The sequence below is a fragment of the Lepidothrix coronata genome, unplaced genomic scaffold, assembly GCF_001604755.1.
Source record: "Lepidothrix coronata isolate B3197 unplaced genomic scaffold, Lepidothrix_coronata-1.0 Scaffold216, whole genome shotgun sequence".
NCBI classification, from domain to species: domain Eukaryota; kingdom Metazoa; phylum Chordata; class Aves; order Passeriformes; family Pipridae; genus Lepidothrix; species Lepidothrix coronata.
Window position 1 is genome coordinate 841,080 of NW_016690396.1, and position 17,033 is coordinate 858,112.

Here is a 17,033-nt window from a genome sequence, read left to right on the forward strand (position 1 = left end):
GGCCTCTGTGGGCAACAAGCAGTGATTTCATGTATAATTAGTGGAGAACATTTAATTATTGTGGTATCTCAGCAAAGGATATCCTTAAGATGTATTTCATCATTTGAGCTTTATATGATTTTCTTGCCCAAGATATATATATTTGTGATGATTTCAGATACTTGACTATGTTAACTTCTCTGCATTATTTTGCTTTTTAACAAAAATGAAATGGTAGGGCTATTTCCTTTTTAAAAAGAGGTTTAAACCTGCAACCTGGGTCTTTCATGGACTTGTTAAATCTTTCATTTTGTCTTTTTTATTGTCTTTCAAAATACCTTGTATGTAAATCTTGTATTCTCTTCTCTTTTTTTTAACTGAAGTCTGCAGAATAATTGCACTGCCTGCTCAATAGAGAACTGATTACATCTCCTTCACCTATTGCTTTATGATAATGATTTCTTCAAGAGAATTGAAAAGGGTAGAATTATGAAACCAAGCATATGGCTATATTTTTCACCCAAGAGTATTTTTTTTCCTCAGTATCCTATGTCATTTGTTAAGCTAACATTTTATTTTCGTCTTCCCTTTAGAAGATTTAGCACTTTTGATTCACCTAAACAGTGCTGTAGTTTTCTTCTTTGTAGATTTTCAGTTGCTGGTTTCTGGTCTTTCCTTCAGTGAAAGGGGAAGACAAAATTCTGTAGCTGAAGAATCAACACAGTTGCATATTGTGGTGGGGGAAAACAGTTTTCCCCCTGAAGCTATAAAATGGTAAACCCCAGGGGGTGGTGACCCTTGGCGTTTGAACCAATGAGCGCTTTTGCAAAATATAAACATATCACAACCAGAACGGAAGAGAAGGTAGTTGTGAGTTGTTCGTAGAGGAAGGAGCCATGTTGTGAAGCCACGAGCTGAGGGGCCCCCAGCCACACTGGGGGCTGAGCCCCCCCCCCTCAGCCCCTGGTTGAGGGGGCTACAGGGACTTAGAACAGTGTAAGACTGGGCTAAGTATCTGTAGCTGAGAAGGTAGAAGTTTCTGCACCGTGAGCAGCAGCAGCAGCAGCGGCAGAACAACACTGGCCAGAGAAACAGTGGCAGAGAGCCAACAGATAAGAACTGAAGAAGCAGCAAACAAGCATGCAGCTGAGCAGGAAGACAGACTTGTCTGAAGGAAAGAGAGCCAGCAGCAGAGAGAGCAGAACTAAGCTCTACAGAGAGGAAGTCTGGGTAAGAACTGAAACCAAAACCCTCCAAACTCCTTGGGGACCCCTCCTAGAAAGAGGAGGATGATGGACTCTTACTTGAAAGAGTCTTGGAGTGCTACAGCACTGCAGAAAGGAGCTGAAAAGCTCAGAGAAGGAATGCAGAGGGGGTGACCTTGGCTCCCCTCCCCCCGCTGCTACTGCCAAGCTGGCAGTTTTGAATCAGAGCATGGGAGCTCTGCAGAGGGGGCTTGAATCCCCTGAAGATACGGACCGTCACGAAGGCTCCTGTACTTCATTGATATGACGTGGTGAAGTGACCTTTGTCCGGGTGAACACAGCCCACGGAAGAGAAGACCCTTGCTTGGAGACGAAGGGCTGAGAGGGGCTTGGATACCCCCTCGTGTGTACTGGCAGAGATCCAGCTACATCTGCTGCATGGAAGAAAAGAGCCTGCTGCCCTAGAGAGAATGCTGCTCTGAGAGTGGAAAGGATCTCTTCCTTCTTTCCTCCTGGACTTTTATTTGGAAGGGAGAAGAGATTCGATCCATTGTAAATACTGTTTTGTCATGGTAGAGATAGTTAAGATTGTGTGTTTAATGTATTATAATATTTATATTTGTACAGTCATTGTAATATATTCCCTTTTATATATATATATATATATATCCTCAATATATTTTGAGTCTTGTGTGGTGTCTGGAAAACCCATCTCACACTGGTTGAGATGTGGGAGGGGGGGCTAGGACTGGAGAATTGGATTTTGGGGCTCTCAAACCATGACACATATATACATATAAAGTCCTGAATTTCACCATTTACTTTTGTGGTTTTTCATTGTTTCTGCCACTACTTTTGGTTATGCCCCAGGGTCCATTCAACCTGAAGATTTAAATATGCGTTTGCTTCCAGACCAATGCCTAAATCCCTTGCTTCTTTGAAAAAAATCCTCTGAATAAAGGTCACTCTTTTTGTCTATATTGTATTACTTAATGACTTGAGCCTCCTTTTATGTCTTACTAAGATAATCTGTAAGATCATGAGTATGAAAATACTATCAGTTTGGGTGATACTGTGGTGAAGTCGGTTTTCACTCAGATATTAGTAGCAAATCTTTTAGCGGTCTGGGTATATTGTCCTAGATACCAACGAGTCTCTGGTTTCTTACTAAGAACTAATTCCCTCAAATTTAAGGACTTTTCTCTTAAACTTAAAAAATTAATTGATTTCACATTTCTGCATGTTTTCTATTTTAGTAAAACGTCACTGAAGTGCAACAGGGCAGAAGCCACTTCTGTATGTCTGTGGTGGACCTTAAACTCACTAAATATTAAATAGAATCAGGAGTACATGGAGAAAAAGAGCTGTGGGGATTTGGACTAAAGGTAACTCCTACTTTTGTGTCTGAGACTGTATGGAAAAGTGGCATAGATATTCCAGATGGACTGAAATAAAATTAAATAGCTCAACTCTGAAGAGTGGAGATATGGGGGAATAAATAGAAAGAAGAGAATGGTGAAGAGCAGGGAGAAAATTACCCATTTTGCATATAAATGATGTAATTACCCCCTCAGCTTCTCAGGCAGAAGTTGACATTCCTAATTAAAATAATTTTATGATCTTCTGGGAACAGATATACAAAAACATAAAGAGAGGGAAAAAATAACAAATATAAAACTAACCAACATCATTGGTCATTTTTAAAAAATTATTTTGCAATAGAACTGATGATGTACATGCAGTCTCAGCTTTATAACAAATTACCATGTTTGTATTTTATTTCAGATGATTCACCGGGCTTGATATAAAAGGCAGCGGCTGAATAAAACCTTTTCAGAGAAGAGAATGATAAAACCACAATACAAGGACAGGGAATTGAAAGCCTACTGGACTGAATTTCATTGTTTTCTTCTGATTAATACTGCAAATTGAAAGCCACTGTGTTTAACCTGTGCTGATGCTACAGTTGCAGTAATTAAGCATAAGAATATGGTCTTACAACTTGTGCATGCCAATTGTTTCATACAAAGCACCTGGTAAATTTGCCGGTACATATAGTATTAAATCTACAACAGAGGCGTCCACCCACCAAAGGCTGCCATTGTTACTTTTTTAATCGATCTACAGTATTCTGCCACATGTTCTCTTCCCAATTTCTGGGCAAAAAGGAAGTAAGGGAGCCTTTTCCAGATGGTGGGGTAGCAAAGGGATATTTTGTTCTAGCCATGTGGGAAGGAAGGGGTTGTGCTAAAAAGGAAGATAAAACCCAGCAAGTGTAACAAATCTGGAAAATTCCATTATCATATGCCTTGTCTTATCACTCTTACCATCTGACTGACTGATTTAATGTTGCTTAGAGACTTGACAGACCAACTTGTTAGCATTAGATACTGCACACAGTAGTTATTGATAAATCAATTGTTACCACTAATTTTACTCCAATAGGGTTGATATTTCAGTAGTCAGGAGTTGGCTGAAGGATATGTTTGTGTTCATGCATTTCCTTTCCCCTCCCCCTCCACGTAACTGGTTCTCTTTTGCATTTCCTAAGTATTTTTGGTGATTTCATGGTAAAAAGACAAGCGAGAAACCAAGAGAATAAAATTATCCTCAGGCACAAATGCAGAAAATCAGGCTTGAAAGCTCACAGGAACTGATGTTCTTGTCCTATAACCATTACTTATAGTAGTGACTAAGCTTTGAATAATTTAGAAAAATTAAAATCTTTCTTGAGATATTTTCATATCTAGTCCTCATTGATTAATTAATAAAAGCTAACAAAGCATTTTAAGCCTCAGAAAATTTTGGGTGTTATTCTGCTCAGAGGATGGGCATGGTGTCAAGTCCATTAGTTCTGAGCTGATTCATCCTGCCCTAATTAATATGATTCACTCATAGACCACAAAATAAGGAATAATCACTGTGGGTTTTGAGAGAATTAAATATTATCTACTGCACGATGTGCTTAATTCTTCAACTCCATTTACATAGGTGGGAAAGGGAAAAATATTCCAGTTATTTTATCCAGCAAATAAGTCTCAAATGTCATAAAGATGAATCCTTCCCTTCTCAATTCCTGTTCTTTTGTTTGTGTTTGTTTTACAGGACAAAGAGGGACTGGATAAAATGATGGCAGGAGTTCAAAGCATCTCTCAGGGGGTGATTTTGCACCAGGGGCTCCACAGCAGGCACTGGTGGGGTGGTCAGTAGGGCACAGAGAGTCTTCTGTGTTATCCCAGTGTAAGTCATGGTTGCTCTGCATGGTGACACCTTCCAGATTCACGACTATCAAGGCTAGGATTAAAAATGATTTGTTAGAAAAACAGAGTTGTCAATGAATATTCCTGAGTCAGAAGGCCTTTTGCAAAATACTCTTCTGTACAAGATTGTCAAGGAACTCAGCAAAGGTGTCAGGCAGCTAAAATAAAATAGCATGTATACAGGCAAATAACGGCCTTTGGTTGTTGCAATGTGAATGAGGGAACAACACAGCTCTACTCTTCCTGTGAGAGTACACGTGTAAGAAAGCTGGCAGAGAGGGACTTTGGTGGATACCATGGATATAATGATCCTGAAAGCACTTAAAGGATTGATTCTTGAAAATAGGCTGAGGCATTGAAAAGCATGTAGAATGATCCATCCTTGGTTCAGCTTCTCTCAGTAAGGGAAGGGTGCTCAGTGTTTACCCTCCTGATGGAGTTCCTTTCACTCAGAGAATCAAGATTTATTTGCAGAATGTTTGACTCAAAAACAGTTTTCCAGCTTCTTCTTTTGTAAAGGGGTATTTACATCCTGCCAAAAGTAGTATGAAGTCTGTATCAGATAGAGACTTTATTTCTGGATTATAACAGGTGTATAAAATAGTCTGTATTTATCCCTATTTCACAAGCGATGTACATAGCTGTCCACATACCAGCATTTATCTTTCTGGTTTGTGCCACTGTGTGGATAATACATCACAAGAGCAGTGGTGCTAGTTATGATGTATGACACCAACATATCATAAAAGCGTTGCCACTTCTGTGATGTATTATTCAGAACATGGAATTAAACAGAAAGATCAATATAATACAGGCCCTTAATTTTATAAGGTGGGTTAGAAGGTTTTAGATTAAAGAATATAGGCTCCAGAGAGTTTACATAGTCTCAGTAAATAACAGAAACAAATGGGAATAACTGTGATTTCATAGATGACCCAAGTTTTACCAAAATATATTCAATCTGTGGCCAGTGGAACTTTTTAAGTTCCCTATTTTTTTCAAGTCCTCTCTGCACTCAGCTGTGATGCAACCAGCTTCCTACCACATTCCTTCACAATATTTTCCACAAAACACCATCTTCACTATCTCCATGTTAGCCAGTTCTCTTTCTTACTTCCCTCTTCCCTGGATCACCACCTGGCAGCTCCTACTGCACCCAGCCCAACTTCCCAAGCATTACCAGCTCCCTCATTCCTGTTCATTAGTGACCTGGCATGCTGACTAGAGCTTAAATGGTGAATTTATTTTCCTGCTTTTTGCACAATGAGGGCACTTATTTGAGCACTCTTCTCTACTTGAGTGCTAATTATCACTAAACTGACTGAAAGTTAGTTCCTATGGAAGAACGTACCTATTTGTGAAATGTTGAAATTTTCATTTTTAAAGTTAATAGGGAGATGATGGGGTAGGGGACAAAAAAAAATCTTAGACATCCACCTTGTTTCCTTTGTGGCTAACTAAAATTGTTTTGTTAAGAACCTTTTGATTTTCATTAGCACTTTTTTCATGATAAAAATTTTATTTAGTATCATTAATATGCTTTTGCAACACTATTAATCATAGAATTTGAATAAGAAATTATTTTGGTTTTGTGTTTTAGATTTATTTCAATTCTCTAGTTCCTTCAAAAGTGCTTAGACAGTATTTTCACCTTTTGCTCAGAAAGGTGAAGTGGCAAAAAGAGGCTGTCCGGTCTTCGCATACATGAACTTCAAGAAGAAACACTAGATATTGCAAAACACGGTTAAAACTAACAGTTGGCACTTCTGGGCTTGTCCATATCTCACGTGAAGAAAAAAATCCCTCAGCAAGCCTGAAAAGCTTTCTTAGGTTCAGAAGGTGCTGCCCCTAATTATATTAACAGAATAAATACCTGGTATTAATATCAATTTTATTTTTATTGTGCGGTTGCAAACAGTCTCTACATTCTTCAATTTTCTTAAAGTTTTGGTCCAGCCACCTGACTTGTCTTCTCTACTTGAGTATTCCTTTTATCAATCTCATTAGCTATTGTTTTCTCCTCTCTACTCAAAACTTTATAGTTTCAGGATAGTAAATTTATTAACGTTTTTTAGGTAGTGTACACAATTTTTTTCCTGCATTGATATTATTTCCTTGAATCCTTGAGGATATTTATACCGTTTTATATCCTCTTAATCTCTTTTTCTCTTAGATGTGTAAATTAAGTTCCCTTCCTTGCTCTTCCTCTGTAATATCCTCTAATCCTTGAATAATTTCAGTTGTCCACACTACCAGCATATATGTTTTCTGGGGGCTTGGAACAAAAAAAGAAATTAAGGGTCCCCTGTCTGTCACAGCATGCTCTGCTGTGAGCATGCCTGTTAAGGCTGGCCTTAAATGAAGGGAATTGTAATTCTTCTTGGACAGCGGGGCCCATTTGATTTATTATATATTTTTATCAGGTTCTGGTGCTATTCACAGTGCCAGACACTGTTTATGCATTAGATGCTGTATTTCCCTGTCCAAAGACCTTAAAAGAGAAGACTTTAATTGTGTGAGAAACTCCTAGCAGAGACCCCCTACAGAGAGAGCTACACATTAAAACTTCTCTGCTATTTCTGTTCCTTTAAAATCCATATTTAAGACATATAATGTTATGTGATAAATGGGGTTTATATTTTTAACGTATTTTGTCCTAAAATTAATGTTTCCATAAGAGCATTTCTGGGACAGTGAGAGAGGAGGGAAATAGTTTGGATCATGCAACATCCAAAACCACTGCAGTTTATGAAGGTCATGGCAATTTATGTCTCTTATCCCCAGATAATACAGAGATGTTCATCCAGGTCATTTGGATGTAGGTATAGAAAATTTTATCTAAGCCAGAGTAAGATTATAACATTGGTCTCCTAGCCAATGATTTACAGTAACTGTCTTCTCTCTGAGGCAAGACACTAAATCTGCCAGAAATGCTTTTCTTTGTTTTCAGATTTGAGTCTAAACAAATCCATACATGTGACCAAAGTACTAGTAATGCCAAAGAAAAATATGGATGTGCAGATAGGCCACTGAGGATCGATCTTCCAACGACCTCCTCTCTCTTGATGTTATCATTGTAAATGAATTAGCACAAATGATGTCCTTGATTACATTCATTCTGTGTGATGTCAGAGGATTTCAGTATTAATAGGTGTAGAATTTCTCCAAGAATTGCCTATAAAAAAATGATAGTTTGGACAGAGAACAGAATTCTATATTGCTGTAGCATAAAAGAGAGTGACTTAATATAGTGAAAAATAATTGTGTTAATATTGATTATGCTGTTGAATACATATCCATGTTATACAAATGTAAATGAGCAGTGTGATTGACACTCATTTCTAAGTTTCCTGTATGTACAGAAGTACATATACTCTGTAATTTTTGTTTGTGTACTTGAAAGTACCACCACCTCTGGGAAAAGATACTCTTTGGAAGCCTATTGAAGCTGTTCAGACATGCAACAGAATGTTGTCTCTTCTTAGAAAACCTGTAATTTGTCTCATCAGTTATCTGTGATTTTATGTACTGTGTTAATAAGAAGTCAAGAGCAGTGGGACCGTCTTCTATGGTAGTAAAGAGACATGAACTTTTCAGTGTTGCTTAATGCAATGTTTCTCTGTAACATCATGCATCTGTCTCTCTACCTTATTTTAGTCCTCATCATTCCCTTTTTCTGCAGTTATAGAGTGTATCTTTTACCTGTTATGCAATGACCAACAGTTGCTACAAATAAAACTTTCCTTCTGTGAATCCATGTAGGTTTTGTTTTGAGGTATACTGGGTACGCTGAAGAAGTTACTTATGGTAATATCATGAGCATTCCAAAACATAGCTTTTCAAGATAAATACAAATATGTATGTATTTTGTCCAGAAATACTAAATGTAGTGAAAGCTGGATGTTGCAATTATTGGAAGCACATAAAAGGCACAAAGAGAGATGAATGCAGCGAAACTGACAATCATAAGTAGAAAGTCTAATGTAATTTCCTTTTTTAGAGCTCTTTTGAAGGTAAAAAGGTAGATGGGAGCCATTAGCTTTTAACGATTTATAATGCTTTTAAGAGTTTCCATACAACGAGCAAAGAAAATGGTATTGGTCTGTAATTCACAGATGGTCATTTAGAAAACATACCTTCTGAGGTGTTTATTGTGTAAACTCTTTATAACACAAATTGAAATTTGATAAAAGGAGCAGAATCATTTAGCAGTTATGGAAGGTACACAGTTAAATCCCATGTTTTTCTCTCAGAAAAGAAATCAGTAAATATCAGCATGTTGATTTGCAGAAATGCATTTTTAGAAAGACTTGTGGGTTTCTTTTGAGAATTTTCCCATTTGCAGCTAGTGCTATCAAATTAAATCCAAAGTAAAGTAAATCAAATTAGTACATATATTGTTAAAATTCAAAAAACCCAACAATGTCCTTGAACTAAAATATATCTAAATTCAGCCTAGCTCAGAACAAAACTTAATATTCTTTGATAAAGGGAGCATGAGTGGTAGGGATTGCTACTAAGCTTTTAAAGTACTTTTATTTGCTTTAAACTGCATTTTTGCATTCAAGTAATATTATTATCTAACAAAACAAAAGGATGAGTGCACATTTGCTTGCAGGCTGCTTATACATCTCTCCTATCCAGGGAATCCCTAAAGGAATTGGAGAAACCAGGCCAGCTCTGGTCAGGTTTTTTTATTAGCACTTAAAGGGAGAACTAGAATAACCTACACCTGCAGTGTGCAGCCCTTAGCAACGAGGTCGACCATTGCAGGTAGTGTTTCAACCTGAACAGAATCCTTCCCAAGGAGGGGCCACCTGGCCTTCCCCTACCAGAGAGGACTCAGCCCTTCCAATTGAATTGGGGTCATGGGGTAACTGGGAAAAAACAGCATCAAATGTTGATCAGGCTTAGCAGGTGGTACACTCGAGCATTCCCAACAGGAAGAACAGGCTGAAAGTGAGTTTCAAGTGGGTTTGGACGGAAGAGAACTTGAACCCACTTTTATTCCACTTTCTGTAAAAACTTTGCTACTAAATGAGCAAAGAAAATTAATTTGTATTGTAATTTATAATTGTTTAGAGTTATTTCAATTTAACAAAGAGAAAAAAATGGCGCTCAGCTCCTAGAAGAGGCTGGGAAAGTTTCTTTAGCCAGATACTGTTCGGCGAGCAACCTGGGCAGAATAAACACAGGCCCTTTTCCATCCCTCAAATATTTCCAATGACAACCATGACATCCATGACAGCAAGCCCACCATTGCCGTGTAAATGCAATGCCCTCCATTGCCTCCACAGTAAAAGGTGAATTGTATTTCCACAGATGCCACTCTCTTATATTTTGTTCATTTAACTGGACTTGGTCTGTCCATGTTTAAAAGCTCAAGCTCCTTTATGCATTTTTGGCTAGTGTGTAGGTACATACTGGTATGTCCCAAACGTACGTGATTTTGGGAGCAAGTAGGTCAGGTTAGAATGCTTCCGAGAGTACAAAGAAATTTTTGCTACGTTGAACTGCTGATTGACTTAAACTTTGGTTGTCCAGTTTAGAATATCAGGCACCTGCTTGGATGTGAATAACTGCTTCCAGAGGAAGTGATTTGCATCCTGGAATTTAGTTATTGCCTTTTGAGTGACAATTTCCCTTACTCTGTCTGCTTTGGTGTCCCAGCAGGCTGGCTATTGTGAACACCCCTCTTAGGTATCTAACTCTCTATATTTAATGTGGATGATTTAAGAACCTTATTCTGTGTTGTCATTTTTTAGCACTGAAGCACTGGTCTGACTCTCCTTGATTCCTGAAGTTAGGTAATTACCAGCCTGAAATACTGTCAATGACTTTTATGTTGAGGAATGTAATTCAAATATGGAAAACAGTATAATGCAATGCCACACACCTTGAAGAAATCTATTACATGGCTTTGGGCGGAGTCCTGGAATTTGACAACTACATGGCCTTGTTCCAAACAATTAAATGAATCTCTCTTCAGAGCATATGGTGTAGACAACATGTTTGAGAAGTATGGTTGGCTTGTAATCTTGATTTTTAATTTTGCAAAAGAACAATAATTTGTTGCAGCATAAAAACTTTTTTTTTCCCCTGTTAAGTACAAATGTGTTTTCTTCAATGACAGAAAAAAAAATCTTTTTAGGAAAATCCAATGTTGCCTTGCATATCTCATAGATATTAATTTTTGTCTCAGTTCTTTTGAACAATAGTTTGGAATTAATGTGACTGTTTTTATTTCCTATTGATACTAAAAGTTTGTGATGGAAATTAAAAATCCAAAGACTAAGCTACTGAAGACCTGTTGTTGGTCTGTATGAAGGATCTGGCTGGTATAATTGTTACTAAAAAGATGATGCCTGAGACAAAGGATTCTTTCTTTGATACACCAGAAATTTATCAACCTATCCTCCTCCCCCGCCTGAGTTGCATAATGATGTTAATAATTGCACTAGGGTCCAGGCTGGGTGGTAGAGAGGCACTGTTTGAGCTACATGAAAAAGCAGCAGTCTCATTCTGTTCAGGCTCCTGGGAACATCTCAGGTGAGGTCTGGATCCCACTACACCAGGAGGGGTCTGCCATTGGTCTCAGTGGGGTGCTGAGCAGAGAGCAGTGGTGTTATGCCCAAGTCAGAACAGGACATCTCCCTGCTCCTTTCTGCTGTTCCTGGATCAGGGACCAGCTTCAGATTCCCTGAGCTGGGCTGGGAGAGGTGAGGATCAGACAGCGCCTGCCCACCTGGCACAGAGTCCATACAGGCGTCTCAGCTCTGTTGGGCACTGTGCCACAGACTCTCCCAGCCAGCATTTTTCTCTAAGGAACTAAGGGGATTAGGCTTTTCAGGGGAAATCTAAGAGGATTGCAGATTTAAGAGATGGCCAAAGGGGCGCATTTATAGCTTTTTAATTAAAAGACATTTTGACTGGAAGACCAGAAGGATTAAGGAATTGGTAAAACCAAGTTAAATGTCAAATGCAGGGGTAAGCCACAAATTAGAGACATTTCTAATGGATCTTTAGCTTCTAACTTATTTTTTTCATGAGATTAAACAATCTATAAAGCTTATTAAGGTCATTTCCTATCAATCTTCCTCTTTCACCACTTCTTGCCTCCTGCCCATATTTATGGCATTACAAATACATTTAAATCCACCACAAAAGTTTGGATGGCTGGTAGTATAAAAAGAGAGACCTTTAGCAGACTTTTTAAAGAAAAATCTCGTATTTCATGACTGTAATAACCAAGTTTACATTTTAAAGCATAACTGTGTTTGAACATTTAAATGGATCAGTCTTTTGGTTATTACTTTCATGTCTACTTATTTTAAATGATCTAGTGTATATGAAAGTCAAGGGAAGAAGTAAAGTATCGATCAGATTATGTAAGAGAAATTCTCACAGTTCCAATTCTAGTGCAAAAAAACTGTTCCTTATTTTATATATAAAACTCTTGTCTTTATACTATTGAGTCATGTAACATTATTTTGAAGCTAAAGCAAAGGTGTTAAGTCAAAAGAAGTAATTTCAAATTTTTAATTATTCTACAAGTTTTGCCCTACAGCACATTTTCTTAAAACTGTACCTTTTGTTCAGCGTTAAACTGCATGAATTACTTATAAGGCAGGAAGATCAATATCTCAGAATGTCTTACAAATAATAATTTAGTTCAGCTGGGATTTTTTTGTGTTGCTGCTGTTCATTCACCAACATTTTATTCTCACAGCATTAATAGCAAAAAATCAGCCAGTGAAAGGAAAGAGCTTTTATCAAATGAATCTGTCAGTTCAAGGACAGATCTTATCATTAAAAATAATATTTAACAGTTTCTAGCATTGTGACACTTTCAAAATATGAAGGGGAATAGGTGAATATTGCTGAAAATTAATATTTCAGGTAAATGTTTCAGGTATTTCATTGGCAAAATGTTACAGGAAAAGTGTTCTTTGTATGACAGATGTCTGAATCTGCTTGTGCCTTCAGTAAACTATATTATATTGTGTTAAGATAAATTTGTTGGACTATGCTCAATCGGGAGCATCTATAAAATAATCTGCTTTGAATATCTTTTGAAAGTCACAAGGTTAAAAAGCAAAAAAAAAAAAGCCGGGACCAGAAGATGTAAAGCACTGCAAACCAGTCCTAAAATCCTCTGCTTTTCTGAAGTCCAAGCAGAAGATAAAATATAGTGTGACATGCTTCCTTGAATTTCCACCAAGGGATTTCTGTCAGGACATTGCTGTACCTTTAGCACTTTACTTGTCTGCTGACATATCATTTGATACAGCAGTTATATCAACTCCCTGGAATCAACTTTAATCCATGCAACCCCACAGTTTGCTGCATGACAGAGAGTAAGTCACTCAGAGCTGGGCAGGGTGCTGCTCTGTCCTTTGTGACATTGTCCAGAGCAATGCTGGGATTTACCCTGGTGTAAAAGATAGTTGCTTTTGAGCCTCTCTTTTCACATGCCTCTATTTGTAAAAATCTCATATCAATCTTAAAGCCAAAATATTGTTGGACTCCTTTATTTGTGAAGTTTTTGACCTTATGGAATGAAAACATTTAAAAGTATGTCCATTTGCCATCTCTGATATTTTGAGTGGATGGTGCAGTCAAGCTCATTGTGTTTTCATTTTGTTTTTAATGTAGAATGACTTCATATTTCTGTTTACTGCTTGCAGTCAAAGGTTCTGGCATTTCAAATGCAGGTGTTTTCCACTGGTTTAGTATCAGCATTTCTATATGAAGTTGAAGGATAGAGCTGGACTGAAATGTCATTGAAGTGTTACTAATCACAGCATCACTGTCTTAGAGGAGAAGACCCCTGGGAGGTTTCTGCCCTGGCTCTGCGGCTTTAGAAACACAGTATCACAGAAGGATGGGCTGCTTGGGCTGGATGCTCAATCCCCTCACATATCCCTTCCAGTCCCAACTTTTCTGAACATGGATCTTGTATACTTATACTGTCTCATCTGGGTTATGGATTGGCACTTTCTTCCTGTCCAAAAAATTCCCATTACCCACCACCAGCTCAGTCCTGCCCAAAGAATTTTTCTTCTTAAGAGAAACAAGGGCAGAAGAGCATTGGTTCTGTGTCAAGCAGCTTCTCCTGCTCTCCAATCCAGTGGGAATTTGGGACTCTTGAATCTTGCCTTGAGTTGTGTTTGCAGTTAGGCAAGTTTAAGTCACTGTTTAATTTGGAATCCTTTAGAATTTTGTTGGTACAGCTGTGCAGTACAAAACTGAACTTTGTGTATTTTCCCTCTACCTGTTATGTGTGCACATTACAGTGCCACTGGGCTCGTCCAGGATTTCTCTCCATGAACTCCTGCTACGCTTTTCAAAAGTTACAAAAATATGTTTTGGTGCTAAGTCTCCTGAACAGAAGTCTGGAGCAATTTCTTTTCTTAAAGGGACATACGATGGAACAGGCTCCCTTTGTAGGGAATTGTACTTTCAGGCATTATGTTATTTCTTTAAACCAAGACATCAGCTTCCCAGAGTAGCTGCATTCGCTGAAATTGGTCAAAAGAGCATAGTCTGAAACCATTCACAAATACTGGGTTGTTGGTTTGTGTTTTTTTTATAGTACCCCCATTGCCTTGTATTTTTAGAGTACCACCTACGCTTACTTTCAGTTAGCAATGAGAATTTTTGTGTATCAAAAAATATACTACAAAACCTTGATCTATATCAAAACTTGTATTTTTCTTTGGGTCCAAAACAATAGCCATCACCAGTTAACCTTGCCTTTTGAACCAAGTTTCAGTAACTGTTTGAAAGTTAATTATAGTTTTCAGAATGTGAACGGTTTTCATATTATTGAGAGTATTCTTTTTGAAAACTGGCACAATGGAGAATTATATATATCATTCAAGATAGTCAGTCCTGCATACCCACAGCCTGCTAGTTTTTGTGTATTTTGAAATGATCATTTATGAAAGTTGAGCCTTAGCGCGCTGTGGCTCTGAGCTGTAGACAAGTAAGAGCTACATTTTTTATAATTCTGATTTGGTCTAGTGCAAACATGTTAAAATCCTGAACTGTACAGTGAATTAGCATTAAGTGAACAATTCCATTAATTTTTTCATATACATAAAATTGCAGTTTAGGTGACAAATTCTGTATACTTGTTTCTTCTCAGCATATGGCACCATGTTTCACTGTCTCTTCCCTCCTCCCTGTTTCCCACAGGCTGTCTTTAAGAAGACAGCAAATAAGAATATGTACATATGAGGACAAAATTGTAAGGGGACCCAATTCCTTTAATGACCATTTATGCTCAGATTTTTTTGGGTTCCCTGAGGATTTAATTTTATAAATATTGTAATGCAGTAGTAAAAATCATCTAAGAATGGACTCTACCTTTTGAAGTATGCCTTTTAACAAAGACAGCAGTGATTAAGGTCTAAAATTGGAGTAACATAGTTTTCTGTAGATGGGATAATAATTACCTAAATTTGAGAAGGAAGATCTGGACTTCAAAACATCTACTGATTTCTGTGGACATGGACATGGAAAATTTGGGGATCCTTGGGATTTTTTCCTCAGAGCATGGACTAGCTGTTTTAGGCATTGACTAAAACTATTGAAGAAAATGCCTGGATTCCTTGTAATATGTAAAAGTATTTTTACTGCAGTATGGACTCATTTATGAGATGAGGCTTTTTAGCCAAAATGGACTAAATCCTGTCTTCATTGCCACTTTCCCCAGTTAAGTCTACAGATATCTAAATTCCCTTCTCATCCCATTATCAGAGGATGAGAAGGCTGGGAATTTTCAAGGAAACCTTCCCACAATTCTCAATCCAGTGAGTTTCCCCAGTATTATGGGAACATTTTTCACTCACTTTATAGCATAGTTAAATGTTAAGGAAGTTCTAACATCCTCATTTACCTATTTTGTCAAGCTAGAGGTTCAGTGTTTTCGTGCCTAATGTATTGCAGTCTTTCAGTAGAAGATGTTAAAGTACATTGATAAGTATTAAACTGCAGAACACACCACATACTTTTATTTCAATTTTACAGAATAGAAAACAAACAATCAGTAAAATTTGCACAAAGCATTCAAATAAAAATGCCCGAATGCCACATGTTAGATACCTTAGTTGGTATTCTTCTATTTGGGAGAGTTTTCAATAATGTATCCGTAAATGTTCTGGGCAAAGGCAAGGGAACACCAACAGCAATGAAAATATTTCAGAATTGTATTTCATAGAGTTTATGGTATTTGTTTATATTTTGCTTTTTTATCTAAAAATTCATCTGTTCTATTTTTCTTGCAATTCAACTTAATTATCCTTCACAGATTTCCAAGATACATTGCACTCCATTTATTTGTTATACTACTGACCATGATTAATGACCAACCACAATTTGAATATCCCATTTTTAGCAATCATGATAAATTGTAGCCCATCATGGCAATTTAATATGCTTATCATGCAAGATATAAGTGAAAAAACTTATAATTAGGAAGCACATCTTAGCTGGGAAGCACAAGAATAGTTTGCCATTATAAAAGTTGCAGCTGAAAGGATTTTATAGCACATCAACCTGGCTGTTCTGTTCAATTCTGATGGGAATAGAGGTCATGAACTTTACCACTGTCCATCTCATACTGAAGGAGGGCCTTCCTGACTCAGGAAGCAGGTCAGATAAAAGAGCCATTCAGGAGGTAAGGTGAAACTTAAAGATTCCTTGTGTGGTCTAGATTATATGAGATGCATCGCCACTGCTCTTTGGCGATGGCTGTGTACCATACAGTGGTACACTGCCCATTGCATGTCACAACTCCACATCAGAACGGTGACAAGCATCGTTCCTCATTTTTCCTCATTTTTTTTACACACAGGAAAGCTGTGGGCACTTGGGCTACAGCACCTCCAAACATAGTCTAAACTTAGCCTTTCTGAATGTCACATTTAGTATGACACATTTTCGTGCTTAGTTTCTTCCTACTCTGACGTGTTCCCTGGTCATCCTGTCTTTCATCACCCCCTGGATGACAGTGGAAGCTGACAGCACAGAAACATCAATCTCAGTCCTATATCACCTGTAGCTGCACTTACGGTAGAGTGAATGTTTAGCAGATCCCTTGTGGTTTACCACTTGGTTTTAGTTTTTAAACAACACCAAGTAAACACAGTAATGAAGATATTAATTCATATTTTTAGTGATTTTTTTTAAACTACTACTATAACATTTATGGCTTCTCTAAATATGTTTGTCAAATCATACCTGAATTATCATCCTGCAATTGGAAAAATGTTATTTTGGAATGGTCAGTGTCATGGTTTGAGATAGCCCCAAAATCCAATCCCCTAGTCTAAGCCCCCTCCCACATCTCAACCTAATGTGAGATGGGTTTTTCCAGACAAAACACACCAGACTCCAAATGGGGGAAAGGGAATATATTACAATGACTGTACAGATAAATACCATATCACATTATACACACGATCACAATATCTCTACCGTGACTTATAGTATTCACAATGGACCCAATCTCCTCTCCCCTCCAAATAAAAGTCCAGGAGGGAAAGAAGGACAGATCCCTTCCAGTCTCTGAACAGCAGGAGCA

The 17,033-nt window shown here is 37.7% G+C and overlaps 1 long non-coding RNA gene across 1 annotated transcript; it reads left to right on the forward strand.

Annotated features, from left to right (window-relative positions):
* Positions 1 to 839: 839 nt before the first annotated feature.
* On the forward strand, positions 840 to 4,621 carry LOC108506492. Its single transcript, XR_001877781.1, has 4 exons — positions 840 to 1,209; positions 2,441 to 2,569; positions 2,970 to 3,355; positions 4,290 to 4,621. It is a non-coding gene; the product is annotated as an uncharacterized LOC108506492 (long non-coding RNA).
* Positions 4,622 to 17,033: the final 12,412 nt, after the last annotated feature.